Source organism: Sus scrofa, chromosome X (assembly GCF_054392235.1).
Source record: "Sus scrofa isolate SSC_HxYL_T2T_F1_AM1 chromosome X, Sscrofa_HxYL_maternal_Yorkshire_Landrace_v2.0, whole genome shotgun sequence".
Lineage (NCBI taxonomy): Eukaryota > Metazoa > Chordata > Mammalia > Artiodactyla > Suidae > Sus > Sus scrofa.
Genome location: NC_139401.1, coordinates 67332044 through 67357449, shown reverse-complemented (window position 1 = coordinate 67357449; position 25406 = coordinate 67332044). Strand labels below are relative to the sequence as shown.

Sequence of the window (25406 nt, the reverse complement as noted above, 5' to 3'; positions counted from 1 at the left end):
TAATAATAATAATAATAATTTTAAAATAAATTAAAGAAGACAGAAACAAATGGAAAGACATCTCATGTTCAAGGATGAAAAGACTTGATATTGTTATGATGAAATTACTCCTCATGTTGATCTAGTAGTTGGGATTTGGCCCTTTCACCACTGCAATCCAGGTTCAATCCCTGGTCTGGGAACTAAGATCCCACATCAAATTACTGCACACCATAGCCAAAAAAAAAAAAAAAAAAAGAGAGAGAAGAAAAAAGAAAAGCAAAATAAAATGCATCCTACTGAATGGGGAAAAGAATTACAAATCATACATCTGATAAGGGACTAATATCTAAAATATAGAAAGAACTCACACAAATCAATAGCAAAAAAGAGAGCTCCCATTGTGGCGCAGCAGACGCAAACCTGACTAGTATCCATGAGGATGCGGGTCCTATACCTGGCCTCATTCAGTGGGTCAGGGATCCCACGTTGCTGTGAGCTGTGGTGTGGGTCACAGACGTGGCCTGGATTCTACATTGCTATGGCTGTGGTGTAGGCTGGTAGCTGTAGCTCTGATTTGACCCCTAGCCTGGGAACTTCCATCTCCTGCAGGTATGGCCCTAAAAAGTAAAAAAAAAAAAAAAAAAAAAAAAGGCAAAATAAAGGAGTTCCCTTGTGGCACAGTGGGTTAAAGATCCAGTATTGTCACTGCAGCAGTTCAGGTCACTTCTGTGGCGAGGGTTCAAACCATGGCTCAGGAATTTCCACATACTACAGGCATGGCCAAAATTTTTTTTTTTAGAAAAATAGCAAAAAAAACCACCCACAATCTGGTTAAAAAATGGGCAGAAGGAATTTCTGCTGTCATGCAGTGGGTTAACAAACTGGCTCATCTCTGTGACATTGCCAGTTTGATCCCTGGCCTAGTACAGTCGCTAAGGATCCTGCATTGCCACAGCCTGGGAACTTCCATATGCCTTGGGGGCAAGTGGAAATAAAAAAAGGGGGAAAAATGGGTAGAAGATCTGAACAAACATATTTCCAAGGATATACAGATGGCCAACTGGTACTTGAAGATACTCAACATCATTAATCATTATGGAAGTACAAATCAAAACTACAATGAGATATCACCACATTCTTGTCATAATGGCTATCACAAAACAAACAAACAACAAACTATGGCAACAGCAGCAACAAAAAAAACAGGAAATAACAAGAGTTCCCTTGTGGCGCAATGGGTTAAGGATCTAGCATTGTCACTGCAGTAGCTTGGGTTGCTGCTGTGGCACAGGTTTGATCCCTGGCCTGGGAACTTCCACATGCCACAGGCATGGCCAAAAAACAAGCAAACAAACAAGTGTTGGTAAAATGTGGAGAAAAAGGAACTCTTGTGCATTATTGGTAGGAATGTAAATTGTTGCAGCCACTAAGGAACAGTATGGAGATTCCTCAAAAAAATTAAAAATAGGACTACCATATGATCCGGCAGTTATACTTCTGCATATTTATCCAAAGAAAACAAAAATACTCATTTGAAAAAATATATGCAATCCCCTCCATGTTCATTGCAGCATTATTCATAATAGCCAGGACATGCAAACACTCTAACTGTCCATTGATGGATGAATGGATAAAGAAATTGTGGCATATGTATATATTAATCAAACATAAAAAGAATGAAATCTTGAAGATCCCTTGTGATAACATGGATGGACCTCAAGGGCATTGTGCTAAAATAAGTCAGACAGAGAAACACTAATACCATATGGTCTCTCTCTTTTTTTTTTTTTCTTTTGTCTTTTGTCTTTTTAGGGCTGCACCCCCAGCATATGGAGGTTCCCAGGCTAGGGGTCTAATGGGAGCTTTAGCCGCCAGCTGACGCCAGAGCCACAGCAATGCCAGATCTGAGCTGTGTCTGCGACCTACACCACAGCTCACCACAACGCCAGATCCTTAACCCACTGAGCAAGGCCAGGATCGAACCTTCAACCTCATGGTTCCTAGTTGGATTCGTTTCTGCTGCGCCACAACAGGAACTCCCCATATGATCTCTTATATGTGGAATCTCAAAACAATAACCATAACCAAGAGAACCCCAAGCTTATAGATACATAGACCAGATTGGTGATTGCAAGAGATAAAAAGGCTCTTTAAGAGGTGGGGGTAGGGGTTGGGAGAAATAGGTAAATTGTAGGGTTGTGGGGGTTTTTTTGTCTTTTTTGCCTTTTCTAGGGCCACACCCACGGCATGTGGAGGCTCCCAGGCTAGGGGTCTAATCGGAGCTGTAGTTGCCGACCTACGCCAGAGCCACAGCAACTTGGGATCCAAGACTCATCTGTGACCTACACCACAGCTCACGGCAATGCTGGATCCTTTACCCACTAAGCGAGGCCAGGGATCGAACCCACAACCTCATGGTTCCTCGTCAGATTCGTTAACCACTGAGCCACGACAGGAACTCCTGTAGGGTTTTTTTAGTTTAAATAAATTGTGTGTGTGTGTGTTATGGCCATACCTGCAGCATATGGAAGTTCCCAGGCCAAGGGTTAAATCTGAGCCACAGCTGCAATTCCAGATCTTTTAACCTACTGCACCAGGGATTGAACCTACACCTCTGCAATGGCCCAACCTGCTGCAGTCAGATTCTTCTTTTTTTAGTTTATTGTTATTTTGTACAAATAACTCATGGCAATCCCCTCCGTGTTCATTGTAGTAAGCTCCCTTGCTGGAATATGGTGAACGTGCAGCACTAAAAAGCAAAAAATAAATAAGTAAATAAATAAAATGGTAAATGTTATATATATTCTGCCATTAAAATGCAAAAAATTGGGAGTTCCCGTTGTGGCTCAGTGGTTAGCGAATCCTCCTAGGAACAAGGAGGTTGTGGGTTCAGTCCCTGCCCTTGCTCAGTGGGTCAAGTATCTGCCATTGCCATGAGCTGTAGTGTAGGTTGCAGACGTGGCTTGGATCCCAAGTTGCTGTGGCTCTGGCGTAGGCCTGTGGCTACAGCTCTGATTAGACCCCTAGCCTGGGAACCCCCATATGCTGTGGGAGTGGCTCTAGAAAAGGCAAAAAGACAAAAAAAAAAAAAACAAAGCCAAAGGAGAAATTCAGAAAATATATTTCAACCCATATGACCAACATCTGATTTTCTTAAGATACAAAAACTTTTACAAAGCAATAAGAAAAGAGAAATAGAAATTGAAAACTAGGTGTTCCCATTGTGGTGCAGTGGAAATGAATTTGATTAAGAACCATGAGGTTGGGGGTTCCATCCCTGGCCTTGCTCAGTGGGTTAACGATCCGACGTTGCCATGAGCTGTGGTGTAGGTTGCAGATGCGGCTCGGATCTAGCATTGCTATGGTGTAGGCCGGCAGCCATAGCTCCGATAAGCCACCTAGCCTGGGAATCTCTATATGCTGTGCCGTGGGTGCGGCCCTAAAAAAAAAAAGCCAAAAAAAAAAAAAAAAAGAAATTGAAAACTGGGGAAAGGACATGAGCAGTATACATACACACACACAAGGTAAATATATGTGACTTTTAAGTATATTAAAAAGTTTGGAGTTCCCGTCGTGGCTCAGCGGTTAACGAATCCGACTAGGAACCATGAGGTTGCGGGTTTGGTCCCTGCCCTTTCCTTGCTCAGTGGGTTAAAGGATCCGGCATTGCCTTGAGCTGTGGTGTAGCTTGCAGACGCGGCTCGGATCCCGCGTTGCTGTGGCTCTGGTGTAGGCCGGTGGCTACAGCTCCGATTGGACCCCTAGCCTGGGAATCTCCATATGCCGCAGGAGCGGCCCAAGACCAAGAAATAGCAAAAAGACCAAAAAAAAAAAAGTTTAATCTTACTCATGATAAAAAGATTATGTTGAGATACCACTCTTTTCCTATAAAAATGACAATATCAGAAAGTTTGATAATATATGGTGTTAGCAAGGCTGTGGAGAAACAGACACGCTCATATTTTGTTGTTGGATTTTAAATTGGTAAGGCAACTTATCAAAATTTTTTAATTTTTTTTGCTTTATGTATTCTATTCATTCATCCAAATTTCTTTTTTTTTTTTTTAATTTTCCCACTGTACAGCAAGGGGGTCAGGTTATCCTTACATGTATACATTACAATTACATTTTTCCCCCAGCCTTTCTTCTGTTGCAACATGAGTATCTAGACAAAGTTCTCAATGCTATTCAGCAGGATCTCCTTGTAAATCTATTCTAAGATGTGTCTGATAAGCCCAAGCTCCCGATCCCTCCCACTCCCTCCCTCTCCCATCAGGCAGCCACAAGTCTCTTCTCCAAGTCCATGATTTTCTTTTCTAAGGAGATGTTCATTTGTGCTAGATATTAGATTCCAGTTATAAGTGATATCATATGGTATTTGTCTTTGTCTTTCTGGCTCATTTCACTCAGGATGAGATTCTCTAGCTCCATCCATGTTGCTGCAAATGGCATTACATCATTCTTTTTTATGGCTGAGTAGTATTCCATTGTGTATATATACCACCTCTTCTGAATCCAATCATCTGTCGATGGACATTTGGGTTGTTTCCATGTCCTGGCTATTGTGAATAGTGCTGCAATGAACATGCGGGTGCATGTGTCTCTTTTAAGTAGAGTTTTGTCCGGATAGATGCCCAAGAGTGGGATTGCGGGGTCATATGGAAGTTCTATGTATAGATTTCTAAGGTATCTCCAAACTGTTCTCCATAGTGGCTGTACCAGTTGACATTCCCACCAACAGTGCAGGAGGGTTCCCTTTTCTCCACAGCCCCTCCAGCACTTGTTATTTGTGGATTTATTAATGATGGCCATTCTGACTGGTGTGAGGTGATATCTCATGGTAGTTTTGATTTGCATTTCTCTTATAATCAGCGATGTTGAGCATTTTTTCATGTGTTTGTTGGCCATCTGTATATCTTCTTTGGAGAAATGTCTATTCAGGTCTTTTGCCCATTTTTCCATTGATTGATTGGCTTTTTTGCTGTTGGGTTGTATAAGTTGTTTATATAAAATTTTTAATTACTTTTCTTTTCAGGGCCATGCTGGCATCATATGGAAGTTTCCAGGCTTGGGGTTGAATTGGAGCTGCAGCTGTAGGCCTACACCACAGCCACAGCAACACCAGATGCGAGCCATGTCTGCAATCTACACCACATTTCACGGCAATGCCAGATCCTTAACCCACTGAGCAAGGCCAAGGATCAAACTTGCGTCCTCATAGATACTGGTTAAGTTCATAACCCGCTGAGCTACAACGGGAACTTGCTCAAAATTTAAAAGTACGTATGTCTATTTTTGGGTAAGTAAAAGAAAACCTTCGTCCAACACTCTTAAACAGTAAAGAGGATTTATTGTTCAAATAACTGCAAATTTCAGGGTGTGATTTGGCTTTGAAATTGGTTTGATTCTGTGGATCAACAATACCACTAAGGACCTAATTTCCTTCCATCTGTCATTTCCATCTTCAAAAGTGTGAGGTCCATTGCAAATCTGACTCTCTTCTTGGTAGCAAAAGGGTTTCAGCACTTGAAGTCTTCACATCACCTACACCATATTGTCCAAAAGAAGAGACAAAGTTGGCTTTTGTTCTCAGAAGAGCAAAGAATAAAAACAAAAACAAAAACCTTATTTCTCTGAATACTTCAACAAATATCCTCTAACATTTCATTACTTGACTTAGGAACTGGTCCACTCCTAAACTTTCCCCTTGACAGGACAATGATATGCATTGATTGGCTAAGGTCTGGGTTGCCTGAATCAATCACTAAGGCATGGGGGATGAGTAGTGAACCTCCTCCAGAAGCTGGGGGTGAGATCAATTCCACCCCTTCAAACTTTATGACTGCTGGGAGTTCCTGTTGTGGTGCAATGGAAATGAATCCTACTAGTATCCTTGAGGATGTGGGTTCAATCTCTGACTTCACTCACCAGGGCAAGGATCCGGCATTACTGTGAGCTGTGGTGTAGGTCGCAGATGTGGCTTGGATCCTGCATTGCTGCGGCTGCGGCATAGGCTGGCAGATGCAGCTCTGATTCAACCCCTAGCCTGGGAACTGCCATATGCCGTGAGTTCGGCCCTAAAAAGCAAATTAATTAATTAATTAATTACTGCTAAACAACAGGCAAGATATGGAATGGATGTTAGGCAGGGAATAACATCAACCACTATATACTTTGATCCTGCCACATACTACTAGGAATTTATCCTATAAATATACCAACACATGTGTACAAATAAGTATGTTCGGGGGAATTGTTTGTAATACCAGGATATTGGAAACAACCAAAATGTCTGGAACTGCTTAAATAAATTATGATGTAGCCATGAAAACAATATGGCAGCTATAAATGTACTGACATGACACAATCTCAAAGATAAATTAAGTGAAAAAAGCAGAGTGAATAGCTTGCTTCCATTTGTCAAAAAAAAAGAAAAGATAGATATGTTGGTATGATCTATTTTAAGTGAAAAAAGGAAAAGAAATTTCTGTTTTCATCAATAAACCAGAAGAGGAGTTCCCGCTGTGACACAATGGGATCAGTGGCATCTTGGGAGTGCTGGAACTTGGGTTTGATCCCTGGCCTGGCACAGTGGGTTAGGGATCTGGTGTTGCTGCAGATGCAGCTTAGGTCACTACTGAAGCTTGGACCTGATCCCTGGTCCAGGAACTCCATATGCCACAGGGTGGTCAAAAATGAGAAGAAGAAAAAAAAAAAAGCAAAAAAAAACGGAAGAGACAGAGACCCAAACACATGTGCACATACACATATACACCCATTTACACTTGCACATCCATAATTTGCATAGAATATACCTGGAAGACAAACAAGAAACTAATAGTGGGGGTCTCTGGAAAGGGAACCAAGGGAACTTGGGAATAGGAGTAATATATAACTTTAATTCTATATCCTTTCATATTGCTTGTATTCTTTTTTACCATGTATATGTATTTTTAGTTAAAAAACAAAAATAGGAGTTTCCATTGTGACTCAGCAGGTTAAGAACCCAACATAGTGTCCATGAGGATGCAGGTTCAATCCCTGGCCTTGCTCAGTGGGTTAAGGATCCAGCATTGTGCAAGCTGTGGCATAGGTCACAGATGTAGCTTGGATCTGGCGTTGCCATGGCTGTAGTGTAGGCCTGCAGCTGCAGCCCTGATTTGAACCCTAGCCTGGAACTTTCATATGTTGCAGGTGTGGGTCTGAAAAGAAAAAAAAAAAAAGAACTAAAAAATATATTTACTCCAGGGAGTTCCTGTTGTGGCTCAGTGGTTAACGAATCTGACTTGGAACCATGAGGTTGCAGGTTCAATCCCTGGCTTCGCTCAGTGGGTTAAGGATCTGGTGTTGCCATGAGCTGTGGTGTAGGTGGCAGACGTGCCTTGGATCTTGCATTGCTGTAGCTGTGGTGTAGGCTGGGAGCTGCAGCTCCGATTAGACCCCTAGCCTGGGAACCTCCATATGCCATGGGTGTGGCCCTAAAAAAAAAAGACCAAAAAAAATTTATATATATATATATATATATATATATATATATATATATATAGCAGCTATTGCGGAAAAAATAAAAACATTAAAGAATTTACTTTTAAAAATATAATATATATACATATTTATTAATTATAGGTTATTATTGTTTTACCTGTCAGATTGTCAAAGATAAAAGTATTTGTTAGGAGTTTCCATGGTGGCACATCAGAAACAAATCAGAACCATGAGGTTGTGGGTTCGATCCCTGGCCTCACTCAGTGGGTTAAGCATCTGGCGTTGCCGTGAGCTGTGGTGTAGTTTGCAGACACAGCTCAGAACTGGCATTGCTGTGGCTATGGTGTAGGTTGGCAGTTAAAGCTTCAATTCAACCCCTATCCTGGGAATCTCCATATGCCACAGATGCGGCCCTAAAAAGCAAAATAAATAAATAAAAATATTAAATAAATAAAATAAAATAAAAGTATTTGTTATCATTTTTTTAATTGGTCAAGGAATTCCCGTTGTGGCACAGCAGAAACGAATACAACTAGTATCCATGAGGAGGCAGGTTTGATCCCTGGCCTTGCTCAGTGGGTTAAGCATCCAGAGTTGCCATGAGTTGTGGTGTAGGTCGCAGATGCAGCTTGGATCCCACGTTTCTGTGGCTGTGGCATAGACTGGCAGCTACAGCTCTGATTAGACCCCTAGCCTGGGAACATCCATATGCCACGGGTATAGCCCTAAAAAGACAAAAAACAAAGTTTTTTAATTGGTCAAGATGGCAGAGTAAGAAGACTCTGAACTCACCTTTTCTCATAGGCATACCAAAATTACAACTATTTATACAGCAACTACTGACGAGAAAGACCAGAATCAAGCAGAAAAGATCTTCTACAACTAGGAACAACAATGGGACAAGTAGGAGGGATGGGGTCATTGTACAGTCAAGACCCATACCCCAGGGTAGGCAACCCGCAGATGGGAGAATTGCAATTGCAGAGGTTCTCCCCAAGGACCAAAGGGTCTGAGTCCCATATTGGGCTCCCCAGCACAAGGGTTCAGCATCAGGAAGATGATCCCTTGTGCTGGGGAGGGGCTTACTTTCAGAGGAGCCAGAGGGCTGTGGGAAATAGAGATTCCATTCTTAAAGGGTGCATACAAAAATCTCACATGCTCCAGGACCCAGGGCTGAAGCAGTCATTCGAAAGGAGCCTGGGTCAGGCCCACCTGCTGATCTTGGAGAGTATCCCAGAGAGGCAGGAGGCAACTGGAGCTCACCCTGGGGATAAAGACAATGGTACTGGCAAGCACCATTTTGAAATCCTCTCTCTCTCAAGTTCATTAACCTCAGCGCCCCCCCCCCCGCCCCGACACACACACCAGCCTGTAGGCAGCCCCTACTGGGTTGCTTCAGGCCAAGCAACTAGCCAGGTAGGGACACAGTCCCACCCACCACCCACCATAAGGCCCCCTGAGCCCACAGGCACTCCTGGACACAATCCTACCTACAGAGGGCCCACAACCCATCCCACACACCAGTGCACCGACACTAGACTCAAGACCCACAGGGCCCTCTGGCCAGAGACCTCAGGACCCAGCTCTGCCCACCACTGGACAGGCACCACCCCCAGGACACACTGGGATCTTGAACCACCTACCAGTGAGCAAGCTCTAGCCTTGAGACCAGCCTCAATCACTAGTGGGCAGATGCCAGCTCAAGGACCACTGGCAGCCCCTCAGCCTGCCATGGCAGGACACAGACCACCCACCAGCAGGCCAGTACTAGCCCCAAGATCTGCTGGGCCACACTGTCACCCATCAGCAGGACAACACAAACTCTAATAGGTCTTGAGGCCCTCAGCCAGCTGCTCCAGGATCTGGCCCCAATCATCAGGGGGCTGACACAAACTTCAGAACACCCCAGACCCCACAGCCATGTCAAGAACTGGCCTCATGCACCAGTGGTCAGACACCATCTCTGCCACTCCTGGACCCTATAGCCAGAGATCCTAGAACTCTGTTCTACCCACTGTGGGCTGACACTAGCCCCAGGACTCAGCTTCAACCTCTGATAGGTAGGCACAGTGGTAAGATCTGTACTCCAACCCCATCAACCAATGGGCTGGCCCCAAGACCACTACAGCCCCATAGCCTGCCTTGCCAGGACCCAGCCAAAACACCGGTAGGCAGAGAGCAGCCCTAGGACCATCCCCTAGAACCCGACTCTGTCTGCCAGCAGGCTAACACCAGCTCTGGGACATCTTGCACTCCTCAGCCAGAGGCTCCAGGATCGAGCCTCACATACCAGTGAGCTGGCACTAGCCCTGGGACCCCCTTGGGCCCTGGCTGCACCTACCACCAGGCCAATACCAGTCTGAGATGCCTTAGACTCCTCAGCCAGCCACCTCAGGATCCAGCCCTACTCACCAGTGGGCCAGCACCAGCACTGGGATACCTGGAAACCTGCAGCTAGCCATGTCAGGAACCAGCCCCACCCATCAGGAAGCCAACACTAGATCCAAGAATTGTGGCCCTGCAACCACCCACCCTAGGACTGGTTCTATCCATCATGAAGCCAGCACTAGCCCAGGACCTCCCAGGGTCCCTCAGCCAGGATCTTGTGACCCAGCTCTGCCAACCAGCAGCCAGTAGCCTCTGCACAACACAGGTCCTGACAACCAACCAAACCAGGAGATAGCCACATCTACAAGATCACCCACAGTAGTCATCCCACCATTAAAGAAGGACCCATGCAGCCCACAAAGGGTGCACCCCTAGAGCATATCGCTCTGGTGACCAGAGGGGAGTGTGCTCTTGGGATGCATAGGACGTTTCCTACAAAAGGCCACTTTTCCAAGGTTGGGAAACAACCAACTTACCAGATACATAGAAATAAAAACAGCAAATTAGGCACAATGAGGTGACAGAGGACCATGTTCCAAATGAAGTAATAAGATAAAACTCCAGAAGAAGAACTAAGTTAAGTAGAGAGAGGCAATCTACCCAATAATGATGTCAAGGTAATGAATGTAAAGATGATCAAAGAACTTGGAATAAGAATAGATGAATAGTGTGAGAACTTAGAAGTTTTAAACAAAGAGTTAGGAAATATAAAGAAGAACCAAACAGAGATGAAGAATAAGTGAAATGAAAAATACACAAAAAGGGGAAGTTCCCTTCTGGTACAGTGGGTTAAGGATCTGGCATTGCTGCGGCTGTGGCATAGATCGCAACTGTGGTGTGCGTTCAATCCCTGGCCTGGGAACTTCCACATGCCACGGGTATGGCAAAAAAAAAAAAAAAAACACCAAAAGGAATTAACAGTAGACTAAATGGTACAGAGGAATGGATCAAGAGACAAAGAAGGATATTACATAATGATTAAGGGATCAATCCAAGAAGAAGATAAAACAATTGTAACTATATATGCACCCAACATAGGAAAACCTAAACACAGACAGCAAATATTAACAGACATAAAGGGAGAAATTGACAATAACACAATAATGCTAGGTGATTTTAACACCCCACTTACATCAGCAGCTAGATCATCTAGACAGAAAATCAGTAAAGAAACACTGGACTTAAATGACATATTGATCCAAATGGATTTAGTAGATAGTATACAGTACATTCCATCCAAAAGCAGTGGAATATACATTCTTTTATAGTGTACGTGGAACATTCTCCAGAAGAGATCATATACTAGTCCACAAAACAAGTCTTAATAAATTTTAAAAAAGTGAAATCATACCAAGCATCTTTTGCAACCACAACACTGTAAGGCTGGAAATCAACTACAGGGGGAAAAAACTGAAATAAACACAAACACATGGAAACTAAACAATATGCCATCAAACAACCAATGGATCACTGAAGGAATCAAGGAAGAAATAAAAAATACCTGGAAACAAATGAAAACAAAAACACAATAATACAAAATTTATGGGACACAGCAAAAGCAGTTCTAAGAGAGAAGCTTATAGTAATACGAGCTTACCTCAGGAAATGAGAAAAATTTCAAATAAACAACTCAAACTTACAGCTAAAGGAACCAGAAAAAGAACAAACAAAACCCAAAGTTAGTAGAAGGAAAAAAATCATAAACATCAGAGAGAAATAAAATCATAACAAAAAATGGAAAAGATCAATGAAACTGAGTCAGTTTTGTGAAAAGATGAATAAACTTGATGAACCTTTACCCAGATTCACCAAGAAAAAAAAAAGTCCGTAAACAATAAAATCAGAAATGAAAAAGGATAAGGTACAACAAGCACCACAGAAATAAATACAAAGGCTCATAAGAGATTATAAACAACTATATGCCAATAAAATGTACAACCTAGAAGGGAATACATTTCTAGAAATGTACAATCTCCCAAGACTGAACCAGGAAAAAATAGAAAATATGAACAGGAGTTCCCATCGTGGCTCAGTGGTTAACGAATCCGACTAGGAACCATGAGGTTGCGGGTTCAATCCCTGGCCTTGCTCAGTGGGTTAAGGATCCAGCGTTGCCGTGACCTGTGGTGTAGGTTGCAGACTCGGCTCAGATCTGGTGTTGCTGTGCCTCTGGCGTAGGTCAGCAGCAACAGCTCCAAATGGACCCCTAGCCTGGGAACCTCCATATGCCGCAGGTGCGGCCCTAAAAGGACAAAGAACAACAACAAAAAAAATGCAATACCATTATTTGCATATCTGGTTACTAAATTTTCTTTCTTTTTTTTTTTTTTTTTTTTTCCGCTATTTCTTTGGGCCGCTCCCGCGGCATATGGAGGTTCCCAGGCTACGGGTCTAATCGGAGCTGTAGCCACCGGCCTACACCAGAGCCACAGCAACGCGGGATCCGAGCCGCGTCTGCAACCTACACCACAGCTCACGGCAACGCCGGATCCTTAACCCACTGAGCAAGGAAAGGGCAGGGACCGAACCCGCAACCTCATGGTTCCTAGTCGGATTCGTTAACCACTGCGCCACGACGGGAACTCCACTAAATTTTCTTAATTGATAGCGCACATCATTTATAAGGGTATTGGGGAAATTGGTACCTCATACATTTTGAGGTGGTTATGTAACTTTAAAAAACCTTCATGGAGGGAGTTCCCATTGTGGCTCAGTGGTTAACGAATCTGACTAGGAACCATGAGGTTGCAGGTTTGATCCCTGGTCTCGCTCAGTGGGTTGAGGATCTGGCGTTGCCCTGAGCTGTGGTGTAGGTCGAAGACGTGGCTCAGATCCCGCGTTGCTGTGGCTCTGGTGTAGGCTGGTGGCTATATATAGCTCTGATTCAACCCCTAGCCTGGGAACCTCCATATGCCAAGGGAGCCGCCCAAGAAATAGCAAAAAAGAAAAAACAAACAAAAAACCTTCATGGAGGGAAATTGAGCAGTATCTATTAACATTTTAGATTGTAAGGATGTGAAAGAAAGTGAGATTGCTTTCTTTCCAGCAATCTCACTTCTAGGAATCTATACTCAAAAAATATTAGCACAAATATTCAAAATACATGTACAATGATTTTCTCTGCTGCATAATTTGTAATAACAAAAAATTGGAAACAACTTAAGCATCCACCAATAGGAAAATAGTTAAATACATTATACATATCTATAAGATAAAGTACTATGCAGCACAAATAAAGAATGTCAGAGATATGTATTTTTTGACATGGAAATATCTTCAAGGACAATGAAGTGTTATGATTGACAAGTAAGCTGCAGAAAAATATCGTAGAATGATTCCAAATTGGCCAAAAAGAAAAAACTTCTTTGTATGTAGGTAGGTACCTATTCAGACTTGTCCTATGTCTCTACATGTTGTAGGTGAATATGTGTTGGTAAATGTATAGAAACAATTTGTAAGGATACATACCAAACTGCTAACAGTGACTTCCTCTGAAGAACAAATTTAAGGCTTCAAATATTGTGTTTTCCATTTTATTCATGTCTGCAAGTTTTTTGTTCCTTAAAGATGAAGGAATCTCATACCAATAAGTTGAATGTTTAAGTGTCGCATTGATGCAGATGATACTCAAATCTATCTTCAGTGCTAACTTTTCTCATGAAGCCCAATTTTGCATTTATAATTAACTTCCTGATAGCATTTCCACTTATATGCTCTGCCATCATTTCAAACTCGTACCTAAAATACAATTCACTATTAGAATATTAGAATAATATTAGTTCTAGTTTCTGGTTTTTCTAGTTCTGTTAAAAACACTAGGAGCTCCCACTGTGATGCAGTGGTTTAAGGATCTGGCATTGCTACGGCTGTAGTGTAGGTCACAGCTCTAGCTCAGATTTGATCTCTCGCCTGGGAAATTCCATATGCCATGGGTGTGGCCAAAAAAGAAAAAAAAAGCACTAACCTCCTACCTGTTACTCTGAAGCCTTGGAGAAGTTATACCTTTCCCTCCCCATTAGAAAAAAAAAAAAATCAAGGAGTTCCCGTCATGGCTCAGTGATAACGAACCCAACTAATGTCCATAAGGATGTAGGTTCCATCCCTGGCCTCACTCAGTGGGTTAAGAATCCAGCGTTGCTGTAGATAAAGGGGCATGTCTTTTTCTAAAGTTATTGCAGCTCTGATTCAACCCCTAGCCTGGGAACTTCCATATGCCATAGTTGCGGCCCTAAAAAGACAAAAGTAAAATCCAAGGTTTTTTTCTTCTTTTTAAATATCTTAAATAATCCATGTAAAATAAATAAACTTTTAAAAAGATTTTACATGTCTCTTTCCTCTATTTCTTTGCCACCTTTATTCAAGCCCTTCATTCAACAAACATTTTTTGTGCATGTGATATATATGCTAGGCAGTTTTAGGTGCTGGGAATAGTGCAGACTTACATACAAGAGTTCCTGCTGTGGGGCAACAGGATTGGTAGCGTCTCTACAGCTCTAGGATGCAGATTCAATTCCTGGCCCAGCACAGTGGGTTAAAGGATCTGGCGTTGCCACAGCTGCAGGGTAGGTCTCAACTCCCTGGCCCGGATTTGATCCCTGGCCCGGAAACTCCAAATGCCTCAGGGTGGCCAAAAATGAAATTAAAAAAAAAAAAGACATATGCTAGTGAAAGAGAGAAATAATGTACAAGTAAAAAATAATTATGCAATAATACTATTAGCATTTATAATGCTTAGCCTGTATCAGGCACTGTGACAAGCTCTTTAGATATGTTAATTCATTCAATACTCCTAATGACCCTATGATATAGGCACTGATATTAATCCTGTTTTATAGTTGAGAAACAGAAGTCTATAGCTCTGAAGTTTTTTAAAGTCATATAGCTACCAAGTAGTCAAGATTTGAATTTGAGCAGTCTGATGCTATAGTTTGTTCTCTTAACTGATAGGCTATATTGCTTCTCATGTAAGGAAACCTCCTCAGTTGATGACAAGGGCTATGGGGAAAATCAAACAGGGTAATGTGATAGTAACTTGGATAGTAGATACTAATTTCGAGAACATGGTTGAGAAAGGCCTAAGAGGTGATTTTTTTTTTATGGAAGAACTTGAGTTTGACTTATGAAGCATCTCTGTATTTTGCTAACTGCTTAAGCATTGTTTAGTTCCTGTCTGTATTTCCTGCAAACTGGCAGCTGGATCAAAGACTAGGTCAAACTCAAGTTCCAATCCCTTTCGTATGACTATAGGATAGACAAAATGTCTGATGTTTTTTAATAATCTTAGAAGCTGTTGATGCTCCTATATCCATCTGTTTTATCGATTGCAAAATGGTGATATTCTAATTTTAATCATTTTTATTATGACAATAACTTTAGAAAAAGACATGCCCCTTTATCTACTATTTTGTTACCCAGTTCATCTAGGAAAGGCAGGATAAATGCTCAATTCTCTCCCTTTATTGATGAATTTTCAAGATAATGAAATGTTTCTCTATCATGAGTAGTGTTATTTGAGCTGAGACACGGATGACAAGAAAGAGCCAGCTATTTAAAGGCCTGGAGGAAGACTCTTCCAGGCAGGGGGCACTGAGGAAGGAGTGAGTTGCATAAGTTCAAGAAGCACAGAAGACTAGCAATGGCCACACTATCTTCACTGGCACCTGTGTTATGGACTGAATGTTGGTGTCCCCCACAAATTCACACACTGAAATCCTATCCCTCAATTTGATGGTATACGAAGGGAGGGCTTTGGAGAGGTAATTAGGATTAGATGAGGTCGTGAGTGGGATTAAGTGCCTTTATAAATCGAGAGAGCTTGCTACCTCTCTTTGCTCTCCACCTGGTGGAGACCCCTCACCAGAACTCAACTATGCTGGTACTCTAATCACAGACTTCCAGCCTCCAGATCTATGAGAAATAACCATGTTATTTATAAAGCACCTAGTCTATGGTACTTTGCTATAGCAGCCTAAGCTAAGAAACATCTCATATCCATTTTTCTCTCCTCCATTCTTACCAGCACACCCACTTAGTCTAGGGTCTCATCTTTCTCCCCTGAACCACTGCAGTTCTTTTCAGTTGCTTTCACTACCCTGAACATCTCTCTCTTCCACCCTAGTCAATTAACTTCTTAATCTCAAAAAGTTTTCGATTCAGTGTATAATTGCTTTTGATGAGAATGCATCTAAAATTTTATTAATGGATGTCATTTGGCAAAATAAGACATTTAATGGAGGGAGGGTTTGCTGGAAAGTATTGCTGGACACCAAAGAGCATAGGCTTTGTAGCCAAACCTGGACTTGAGTCCCAGCTCTGACACTTGATAGCTGTGTGACCTAAAGAAAATTATGTAATCTCCCTGAAGCTCAGTCTCATCTATTAAAAAATAATAATAATGCTTTTAATATACTCTTATGAGAATTAAATGAGAATATACATTCTCATTTGAGATGTATGTATACCTAATATAGAGAAATAACAGGAAATATGTGCATATGTACACATTTTTTTCTTTTTTTGTACACATATTTTACTACAGTGCTTAAATCATAGTAAACGCTCAATAGTTTTTTTGGTTGTTGTTTGTTTTGGGGTTTTTTTTTTTTTTTTTGTCTTTTTTAGGGCCAGACCTGCGGCATGTGGAGTTCCCAGGCTAGGGGTCAGATTGGAGCTGCAGCTGTTGGCCTATGCCACAGCCACAGTGACATGGGATCCAAGCCGCAAATGTGACCCATACTACACCTCACAGCAACGGTGAGATCCCCAACCCACTGAGCAAGGCCAGGAATCAAACCCGCATCCTCATGGGTACTAGTTGGGTTGTTAACTGCTGAGCAATGGGAACTCCTCAATAGTTTTTTTTTAATTACTCCTCCCACCATGTGTCTTGCAGAAGTTCATTTCAGTGATGAATTCCACCTGTTTAACTTTCAGTCATTGCTAAGAGCTGTCCAAGAGCCATCTGAGAATATCCAAAACCTAAGGACCCAACTGGGATCTTAGAAGAACTTGATATCACACTCTGCTAGCCTAGCAGAGTCCCTCTGACAAGCCCACCTGGGAAGCAGCAAGGCCCTTCGTTAATCAGTGATATCTCACATTGATATAATGCTTTTCCAAACCAAACCACTTTTTGCCTCTGATCACCCCATCCCTAACCTCAGTCGGACCCCTACCTAGGTCCTTTACCTCTCACTTCATTTGTATCAGTAATTATCTCCCAGGTACACCAGATTCACTGTTACTGACTCTGGGACCCCTGCCTCCATTGGTCCTTTCTCCCCTTCTGTTCCTGAAGTCACAGAACACTGCTGGAGAGAGAACCAAACAAACCAATGTGAATTCATGCTGTCCAATTTCAACTTGGCCCTTGCAGCTGCTTGGCAACCCTTTTTTTTCAGCAACCCTTTTTATTTGTCTCACACATTCCTTGGCACTCTCCCCACAGAGGCTGTTTCAGACCTTCCTCTTTCTCCTCAAACTACAAATTCCAATCTCCCTGCTTCTGCTTCCACAGATTTCATATTAGACACTTCCATGAGATTAACTGTTTTTCCTGCAACAGATCAGTAATATCTTTCTCCCTTCCAGCCCTATCCTCTAGCCATCCAGTTTTGTTCCTGGGAAAGTAATCAGTGTTCTTGATCTCTTATTTATCCTTTCAGATAAACAAGATATTTATAAAATATCTTATTTATGACTCTACAAGCAAAAATATGGAAAAGAGGAAATGCACTGGTCATTAAAGGTAAGTAGGATTAAAAAGAAGATAAGGAGTTCCCGTTGTGGAGCAGTGGTTAACGAATTCGATTAGGAACCATGAGGTTGCGGGTTCAATCCCTGGACTTGCTCAGTGGGTTAAGGATCCGGCGTTGCCGTGAGCTGTGGTGTAGGTTGCAGATGCAGCTCGAATCCTGCGTTGCTGTGGCTCTGGCCGTAGGCCTGCAGCAACAGCTCCAATTCAACCCCTAGCCTGGGAACCTCCATATGCCGAGGGAGCAGCTCAAGAAATGGCAAAAAGACAAAAAAAAAAAAAAAAAAAAAAAAGATAAGTTGATTTGGGTAGGTGGAGAGAAAGGACATGATATTCTATGCAGAGGAAACATACAAGGCAAAGGCACAGAGATAGAAATGAATAAGATATATTTAGAAAACGGGGAGTTCCCAACGTGGCTCAGTGGCAATGAACCCAATTAGTATCCATGAGGATATGGGTTTGATCCCTGGCCTCACTCAGTGGGTTAAGGATCCGGCGTTGCCATGTGCTGTGGTGTAGGTCACAGATGCAGCTTGGATCCAGAGTTGCTGTAGCTGTGGTGTAGGCCAGCAGCTACGGCTCCAATTCAACCCCTAGCCTGGGAACTTACATATGCTGTAGGTGTGGCCCTAAAAAGAAAAAATGAAAAAGAAAAACAAAATATATAGCAAGTAAAGTAATCCCCTGAGAAATAATCTCAGCTGATGCCTCAAGTGCTACCTCCCCTTTTCTAGTTCTGACTTCAGCCTGATTACTGCTTCCCTGACTGACCTGCTCTGCATACCAGCAGAGTAGAAATCTGACACTACATGGCCCCTCACCCATCCTATCTTGCTTAGACCTCCGTTACTATTTATTGAGCCATCTGTTTCGGACCTACTAAAGAGGTCCTAGCTCCTTCTTGAGTCACTCTCTGGGCCAGCTACTTTTCAGTTCTTTATCACATGGACAATTTCCCCACACCGTTGAAAATAGGACAATGAATGTAGAATATGCATTGTACAGACATCATTGATCTTAACAATATGTACAACAAACAAAGGTCAAGGAAACGTTAATCTATACAACAGAGATGGAATTGGCAAAACCCAGACTGTAAAACTCTACTGAAAAACAATCCAATTTCCTCAGCAAAAAACTGCAATGAAAAAAAGAGATGACAGGGAAACTTTAAAAGTGATATATAATACATATCCACCAATCACAATGCGCGGACTTTATTTGGATACTGATTCAAAGGAAAAAGGCTGCAAATAATTCTTTTGACATTTATGAAACTAATGGAAATTTAAATACTGACTTGGTATTTGATAATATTAAGAGAATACTGCTTTATGTTTTATGTGTGCTAATGGTATTACAATTATAATTTGGGGGAAAAAAAAAAGATCCGGGAGTTTCCATTGTGGCTCAGCAGAAATGAACCTGACTAGTATCCATGAGGTTGAGGGTTTGATCCCTAGCCCCGCTCAGTGGGTTAAGGATTTGGCATTACCACAAGCTGTGGTGTAGGTCCCAGATGCGGCTCAGATCCGGCATTACTGCGACCGTGGTGTAGGCCAGCAGCTACAGCTCTGATTCAAACCCCAGCCTGGGAACTTCCATATGCCGCAGCTGTGGCCCTAAAAAAGCAAAAAACAAACAAACAAAAAAAAACAAAAACAAAAAAAAACTACCTTTTAAAGATACATACTTAATATTTAGGTATGGAATGATGTCATGGCTGGGATTTGCTCCAAAATATTGTGGGATGGAGGAAATAGATGAAGAGTGCCCAAAAGCTGATAATAGTTGAAGCTGAGTGTTTAGGAAATGAAGATTCATTATACTATCCTATCTACTTTTGTACATGTTTTAAATTCATTAAAAAGGTTTTTTTTTAATGTTATTGAATTGTCAAGTGTCTGATGAAAGTGTGTCCTAGTCTGAAGGAGTGGAACAGGAGGAGCTGGAATTTGAGAAGAAGGTCTGGAACAGCCTCTGTGGGGAGAGTGCCAGGGAATGTATGAGACAAATAAGAGGGTTGCTGAGCAGCTGCAAGGGCCAAGTTGAAACTGGACAGCATGAATTCATATTGATGTGTTAGGTTCTCTCTCCAGAGGTGTTCTGGGACTTCAGGAACAGAAAGGGACAATGGAGGCAGGGGTCCCAGACCAGTAAACACTGAATCTGGTGTACCTGGGAGATAATTACTAATCTGGATGAAGTACCTAGGGGTCCCACTAAGGTTAGGGATGAGGTGATCAGAGATGAGAAGTTTGAAAAAGTGTTACATCTGGAGTTCCCTGGCAGCCTAGGGGGTTAAAGATTCTGCATCATCACTACTGTGTCTTGGGTCACTGTTGTGTCATGGGTTTGATCCCTGGCCCGAGGAACTTTCGCATGCCACAGGTGCAGCCCAAAAAGAAAGGAAAGAAAGGAAGAAAGAGAAAAAAAGAGTAATTCCCATCGGGGCTCAGTGGAAATGAATCTGACTAGCATGCATGAGGACGCAGGTTCGATCCCTGGACTTGCTCAGTGGATTAAGGATCTGGCATTGCTGTGAGCTGTGGTGTAAGTCAAACATGGCTCAGATCTGGCATTGCTGTGGCTGTGGTGTAGACCAGCGACTACAGCTTCAATGGGACCCCTAGCCTGGGAACTTCTGTATGCCATGGGTGCGGCCCTAAAAAGACCAAAAAAGAAGGAAGGAAGGAAGGAAGGGAAAGGAAAGGAAAGGAAAGGAAGGAAGGAAGGAAGGAAGGAAGGGAAAGGAAAGGAAAGGAAGGAAGGAAGGAAGGAAGGAAGGGAAAGGAAAGGAAAGGAAGGAAGGAAGGAAGGAAGTGCTATATATCATTGATTAACTAAGGAACTAAGGGCCTCCCTGGTTCCCAGATAGGCTTGTCAAAGGGACCCTGCTAGGCTAGAGGGGTGTGATACCAGGCTCTTCTTCTAAGATCCCAGTTGGGTCCTTAGGTTTTGGATATTCTTAGATGGCTCTAGAACAATGACCAAAGTTTCAGTCAATAATTGTGTGACGTCAAGCAAGCTATTTCCTTCTCTGAGCTCTGGTTTCCTCATCTATAAAAATCTGGGATAATAATACCTACCTCACAGAGCAGGTGTGAGGATTAAGTAAAATCATGTGCATAGGGAGTTCCTGTTGTGGTGCAGTGGAAACAAATCTGACTAGTATCCATGAGAATGTGGGTTCAATCCCTGGCCTTGCTCAGTGGGTCGGGGATCCTGTGTTTCTGTGGCTGTAGGCCAGCAGGTGTAGCTCCTATTCGACCCCTAGCCTAGGAACTTCTATATCCCATGGATGCGGCCCTAAAAAGCAGTAATAATAATAATAATAATAATGCAGGTAGAAGTGCCACACACAGTGGCATTCTATACATGGTATTTTACTCCCTCAGCAGGTGAATACAGTCTTCCTTAATCCTGAAGTTGGTGCAATGGTATGGTAAATATGTTATCACTTCATAGACTAGCAAAACCTGACTCTCAAGAAGATCCTATTTTCCGTTTTGCCTCAGCAGTGACAAACACAACTAGTGTCCATGAGGAGTCGGGTTCAACCCGTAGCCTCCCTCAGTGGGTTAAGGATCTGGTGTTGCGTGAGCTGTGGTGTGGGTCACAGATGTGGCTCGGATCCCAGTTTGCTGTGACTGTGGCTGTGGTGTACGCCAGCAGCTGTACCTCCAATTTGACCCCTAGCCTGGGAACTTCCGTATGTCACTGGTGTGGCCCTAAAAAGACAAAAGAAAAAGAAAAAAGAAAAAAAAGAAAAAGGAAATCCTATTTTTTTACTGAAACATTATAAAATTGGATATTGGAAATGGGTCCCTCCTCTCCAAAGGGGGAAAAAAAAAAAAACACTCCAACCTTCCCATTAGGCCAAGGTGAAAGCTTTTGGTGATGAGAAAGAGGAATAGTAGTGGTACTAATAATAGCAAACACTTACATAGTACTTACTATATGCCAGACACTGTTCTAAATCTGCCTTAGCTATTATTATTATACATAGTTTTGGACCTCGAAGGAAAGATGTGGCCCAAAGATAAAAATGTGAGTCATCTGCATGTGGGTAATATTTGAAGTCATGGGCACAGCTGAGAGTGTCTAGAAGACAGTTATATATATGAAGAGTTCAAGTCTAGGACTGAGTCCTGAGGAACTTCATCATTGAATGACCAAGTAGAAGAGAAGTCAGGAAAGGAGACTGAAAGGAATAGCCAGAGAAGTAGGAAGACAACCAAGAGAAGTGACAGGTCATAGCAACCAATGTATGAGATGTATTTCAAAGAAGAAAACATCGTGAATGTCAAATCTTGCTCGAGAGATTAAGATGAGGACTAAAAGTATCCATTGGATTTAGTGACTTGGTGGCCAATGGTAATCTTACCACCACAGATCGAGGGGGTTGGGTTGAAGTCAGATTGAAATGTGTTGTGAATGGATTAGAAAAAGGAAATGGAGCAGGCTGCGGTCTCCAACTTATGCATCATTTCTGTGCCCGCAGGGCCCTGCCTGCTGAGGCCTTGGGGGCTGCGGGCGGGCGCGGTCTGGTTGCTGTGCACCTGATCGGCTCTGCTCTGGGTGAGAAAATTGACAGACAAACATGAATGGATAACAACAGAAAATGGCATTGGAACAGTGGGAATCAGCAATTTTGCACAGGAAGCTTTGGGAGATGTTGTAGTCTGCCCAAAGTTGGAACAAAATTGAACAAACAAGAGGAGTTTGGTGCTTTGGAAAAGTGTGAAAGCTGCTAATGAACTCTATTCTCCTCTATCAGGAGAAGTAACTGAAATCAATGAAGCTCTAGCAGAAAATCTAGGACTTGTCAACAAATCTTGTTATGAAGATGGTTGGCTGATCAAGATGACACTCAGTAACCCTTCAGAACTGGATGAACTAATGAGTGAAGAAGCATATGAGAAATACATAAAATCTACTGAGGAGTGAAAGTGGAATCCCTAAATAAAATTGTTTGAAACCAAAAAAAAAAAAAAAAAAAAAAAAAAAAAAGAAGAAGAAGGAAATGGAAAAACAGTAGTTATTTCAAGGAGTTCCTGTCTTGGCACTAGGAACCATGAGGTTGTGGGTTTGATCCCTGGCCTCGCTCAGTGCGTTAAGGATCTGGTGTTGCTGTGAGCTATGGTGTAGGTTGCAGACGCAGCTTGGATCTGGTGTGGCTGTGGCTGTGGCGTAGGCCAGCAGCTGTAGCTCTGATTAGACCCCTAGCCTGGGAACCTCCATATGCCACGGGTGTGGTCCTAAAAAAAGACAAAAGACCAAAAAAAAAAAAAAAAAAAAAAAAAGAAGAAGAATAGGAAGAAGAAAAAAAGAGTAGTTATTTCAATAAGTTTGGTTATAAAGGAGAGAAGAGGGTTAAGTAGAAGCTGGAGAGGGATGTGAAGTCAAGGAAAATTATTTTTGTAGACTGGAGAGACCTGAGCTTGTTTAAATGTCAATGAAAATATCCAATGAGAGGGAAAGGTTGAACAAACAGGAAATAGAAAGAATAATAGTGTAAGGTTTCTGGAGTTCCCATTGTGGCCCAGCCCTAACAAACCCAACTATTATCCATGAGGACGCAGTTTGATCCCTGGCCTCACTCAGTGGGCTAAGGATCTGGTGTTGCTGGCTGGGGTGTAGGCCAGTCATTGCAGTTCCGATTTGACCCCTAGCCTGGGGAACTTCCATATGCTGCAGGTGCAGCCCTAAAAACATACACACACAAAAATAGTACAAAAATAGTACAAGGTTTTTGGGAATAGGTGAGGGGATAGGCTATAAAGCACAGTGAAAAGAAATGAGAAGCATAAAAGGAGGCAGGGAGAGGATTTGTGCTACTGTGAACAATATGTAAATTTGATGGGAAGTGGGGGGATTAAACGAGATAATGCATGTAAAGCACTTAGCATGGTTCCTGGAATGTTAGTTTGTATCAGAAATGGTAGCTCTGGTTATTGTTGTTGTTGTTAATAATGTTATACACCTGCTTGAAACTTTCATTTTGGGCTTTGGGCTGTGTAAAATGAGCTAATACACTATTAATGCTGAAAATCTGAAGTTTTGTGTGTCAAGTCTATATACAGAAAGGGTTACTTGAACTTTTTGATTCCTTGCCTCCATCCTCTCCAGGTATTCTGAGTAGTTGCTTGTCTCCTGATTTTGGTAAGACAGAAAAAAGTTGTACATTTAAGATTAGTGTGCTTATGCACTCTTCTATATACATTTTACACCTCTAAATTTTTTAAAAATGTCCTCCAAAGCCCCTTTTACTATTAACTCACCCAAAGAAAAATGACAATAAAGGTGAACTGCTGACAGGGTTAGAAAGGATCTGAGGGGTTCAATTCAAGGGGAAACTTTATTTGCACTTCAAATCCACAGAATGAGAGTAGAAAGCTGAGCCAGAATTGTTCAATATCTTGAAGGTCCAGGTAGCCTCTTTACCTCTGATCAAACTTCTCTGCAAGGAAGAAGTCATACTCCTGGATGCATCCCCTAATATCCCCTAATTTTGCTTCATCTCCAAATCCTCAGCCAGGCTTTTCTGTGATCAATTCCTTATCTTTGCTGCCCATGTCCATTCTCCCACGTCCATCTTACTCCTAGCTCCCAATGAAACTTTATGTTCCTTGAATCTGAACTGAGAGGAAAGGGTTCTATGAAGAACTCTTGAGATCATCTGAGGCTTAGTGAGCTTCCTAGTTTGAAGTTTCTCAGAGTTTGAATCTCCTAGATTCTCGGCCACCTTGTTGAGGGAGTAAATCAAAAAAGAAATATCTGATTAAAAATCTAAATTTAGGGGAGTTCCTGTTACGGCACAGAGGAAACAAATCCAACTAGTACCCATGAGGCCGCGGGTTGGATCCTAGGCCTCGCTCAGTGGGTTAAGGATCCAGCATTCCCGTGAGTTGTGCTGAAGGATGCAGATGCAGCTTGGATCTGGCAGTTGCTGTGGCTGTAGCATAGGCTGCAGCTACAGCTCTGATCCTACCCCTAGCCTGGGAACCTCCATATCCCGTGAGTGTGGCCCTAAAAATACAAAAATAATAATAATATAATAATAATAAAATAAAAAATAAAATTAAAAGGCTTACAATGCCTTTTTTGGGGGGAGGGAGGGGCATACCTGCAGCATATGGAAGTTCCTGGGCCAGGGATCTAACCCACACTGCAGCAGTGACAATGCCAGATCCCCAACCACTAGGCCAGCATGGAACTCATATAATGCCTTTTTTTTTTTTTTTTTGCTGCAGCTGTGACATGTGGAAGTTCCCAGGCCAGGGATTGAACCTATGCCACAGCAATGACCCAAGCCAATGCAGTGACAATGCGGGATCCTTAACCCATTGCACCACAAGGGAACTCCCCTATAATGCTTTTTCAGTTCTTTTAATTCATGTTCAAAATCCTTGATCTAGAATTTTAAGCTCCTCCCAATTGAGCCACACTTCACCTTTTTGTTCCCTCACTTAAACAAGAGTGTACTCTGAAATGTTAGCAGTAGTTACAAACAGTAAAAGGAAAAAGCTTGGAGAATCTGAAGAGGAGCATTTGCTTTTTACTCTACATACTTCTTTCTGTATCGAAAATGTATTGCTTTTGGAATTTAAAATGAAACACAACAAATAAAATAAAACACCTTCCTACCCAAGCCTGGCTCTCCCTATTCTTCCATACCCATCCAAATTTTTCATCCGTCAAATTTACATTCAAAATACATTTCTTAACTCTCACATTTATGGTTAATTGCTTTTCAACTAGGGGCCAGGACAAGTCACTGGGGATAGAATAG

General features: G+C 42.3%; 2 long non-coding RNA genes and 1 pseudogene across 3 annotated transcripts; 2 read left to right on the top strand and 1 right to left on the bottom strand.

Annotated features, from left to right (window-relative positions):
- Nucleotides 1–5312: 5312 nt before the first annotated feature.
- LOC146394645 (uncharacterized) lies at nucleotides 5313–6059 on the bottom strand. The gene is made up of 2 exons (XR_014835598.1): nucleotides 5911–6059; nucleotides 5313–5526 (listed from the first exon to the last, which is right to left on the bottom strand). It is a non-coding gene; the product is annotated as an uncharacterized LOC146394645 (long non-coding RNA).
- A 6103-nt stretch (nucleotides 6060–12162) lies between these two features.
- LOC146394644 (uncharacterized) lies at nucleotides 12163–16507 on the top strand. 2 transcript variants are annotated; one of them, XR_014835599.1, is made up of 2 exons: nucleotides 12163–12229; nucleotides 12829–16507. It is a non-coding gene; the product is annotated as an uncharacterized LOC146394644 (long non-coding RNA). The 2 variants fall into 2 exon arrangements; XR_014835600.1 differs by having other exon boundaries at nucleotides 12778–16507.
- Nucleotides 16508–22066: 5559 nt separating this feature from the next.
- On the top strand, nucleotides 22067–22587 carry LOC146394643 (glycine cleavage system H protein, mitochondrial pseudogene; annotated as a pseudogene).
- The last annotated feature ends 2819 nt before the right edge of the window (nucleotides 22588–25406 follow it).